Source organism: Ochotona princeps, chromosome 28 (assembly GCF_030435755.1).
Source record: "Ochotona princeps isolate mOchPri1 chromosome 28, mOchPri1.hap1, whole genome shotgun sequence".
Classification (NCBI taxonomy): domain Eukaryota; kingdom Metazoa; phylum Chordata; class Mammalia; order Lagomorpha; family Ochotonidae; genus Ochotona; species Ochotona princeps.
The window spans coordinates 25,008,980-25,011,331 of NC_080859.1; the positions used below are offsets into that span (position 1 = coordinate 25,008,980).

Sequence of the window (2,352 nt, forward strand, 5' to 3'; positions counted from 1 at the left end):
GGCCTCTCATGCATGTTAGTAGCAGGTCCTGCATTGGAATTGTGAAGTAGCAGGACCTTGAACTAAGCACACTCCTATGGGATGCCAACATTTCAAGTGACCACTTCAAAATTGCTGCCAAGTCACAATGCCCATCCTGAATGCCACTCATTGGATGGACTGTCATAGAGATTTTGAATATCCAGTGTAACATGAAAAAAACTGCCTAAGGATTACAGCTATTCCTTGATTTACAGTGGCATTAAATCCTAAACAACACAACACAAATTTGAAATACTGTAAGTTAAAACTGCATTTTTAAAAGATTTATTTTTATTTTTTTTCAAGATTTATTTATTTTTATTACAAAGTCAGATATACAGAGAGGAGGAGAGACAGAGAGGAAGATCTTCCATTTGATGATTCACTCCCCAAGTGAGCCACAACGGCCGGTGCTGCGCCAATCCGAAGCCAGGAACCTGGAACCTCTTCCGGGTCTCCCACATGGGTGCAGGGGCCCAAAGCTTTGGGCCGTCCTCAACTGCTTTCCCAGGCCAAAAGCAGGGAGCTGGATGGGAAGTGGAGCTGCCGGGATTAGAACTGGTGCCCATATGGGATCCCGACACGTTCAAGGTGAGGACTTTAGCAGCTAGGCCATGCCACCGGTCCCGTGATTTAGAATTTATTAGCAGAAATAAAACACACAACACACATGCACAACAACCAAAAAAGGTCAATTTCAGGAAACAGCAAAAAATGCAAGCCTACAGGGTAAACTGTTTATTTTGTTTTTTTTTTTTAAAGATTTATTCATTTTTATTAGAAAGCCGGATATACAGAGAGGAGGAGAGACAGAGAGGAAGAGCTGCCGGGATTAGAATCAGCGCCCATATGCGATCCCAGGGCGTTCAAGGCGAGGACTTTAGCAGCTAGGCCACGCCGCTGGGCCCCACAAAAATATTTTCTTTCTCAAGAATCAAGCACTTTTGTGGGAATAAAGATCCTTTACAGTTTGTTAACTCTTCTATTAGGGTTTGATTTTGATTTTCCAGGACTGCAGCTCCATTTTCCAGGCATTTCACATATTCTTTCTTCTTTCTGTGCCATTCTCTAGCAGCTTCCCTGTTTCTCATCAGCCGTGTTTCTCTTTCCAGCTGGGGGCCATCTGTTTTAGTTGCCTGTGATGTCAGGGTCAGCGGTGACGTCATCCCCACGGTTGGTGGCAGTGAAGTCGCTGAGGGTGTGGTCCGCATCTGGTAGGTCTGCACATCTCCCCATGCAGTCTGTCCCACCACCTGCTTGCTGCGCACAAGAATCTGCTGTCCATCAGAGGGCTGCGCATCCTGGAGAATCCTCCCTTGCTGGGCACTGCCTGAGCTTGCCACGGTCAATGTCCTCAGACCCTGAGTGCCATCCGTGCCCGGACTGGCCAACTGCAAGGCTCCATGTGGGGCAAAGGCCATGGACTGTCTGTCCACTGCTCGTCTGCTCGGGACAGACAGAGACGTGACAGCAGACACGCTGGGGTTTTCTCCGTCTCCTTTTCTGCCCAGTGTATCTTCCCAAGGCAGGTCTATTAGTATGTTTCTGTAAGACGGCCGCCGTACCAGGATCCCGTGGGCTTTCTGGGAGGAGTCCATGCTGTCCCAAGGGTCCTGGGACTGCTCAGCGTCAGATAAAGATGATACCATGCTCCAGGATCGGAAGACTCTATAGCATCAAAATATCCACATGACCCAAAGTATTCTCCAGAGTCAATGCAATCCCTGTCAAAACTCCGACAACATTCTTCTCAGAAATATTAGCGATAATAGGAAACTAAGCTGTCTAGAAATATGAGCTCCCTGAAGTGCTGAACCAGCCTGAGGTGCTGCCCCTGAAGCTTTGCTCTTGTGGGAATCTTCCCTAATCACCCAGGGCTGCGGCCTGGTTGCCCTCCCCAGGGGCGGGAACTTGCAACTGGCCTCCCCCGCCTCCCTCCCAGATGGCCACGAGTTTGTGGACCGCTTCCTCCCCCACCCGCTGCAGGCAGGGGACTTCCTCCCCCACCCGCTGCACCCGAGGGTCGGGCGGAGCAGGGAGAAGCGGTGTCCCCAGTGTCCCCAGTGTCCCTGAGCACACCCCAAGCTGCTGTGTGCTCGGCACCCCGGGGCTGCCGGGGCTTGGGCGGCATGATCTCCAGCAGGCCGGGGGGCCTAGAAACTATAGTTAAAACAGCAATGTCAGTGGAGGCCAAAAGTGCCCAGGAGCAACAGTCCTGGCTCCATCTCTGCACAGAGGTTCTGTGTTGGCGAGCCCCCTTCTGCTGCGACATTCCTTCCTGACTCCAGCTCACGTCAAAATCCATGGAAATTCCACTACAGCTAGAAGAGA

At 50.7% G+C, this 2,352-nt stretch overlaps 1 pseudogene; it reads right to left on the reverse strand.

The window, feature by feature from the left end:
* Nucleotides 1-955: 955 nt before the first annotated feature.
* On the reverse strand, nucleotides 956-1,670 carry LOC131478160 (cyclic AMP-dependent transcription factor ATF-1-like; annotated as a pseudogene).
* Nucleotides 1,671-2,352: the final 682 nt, after the last annotated feature.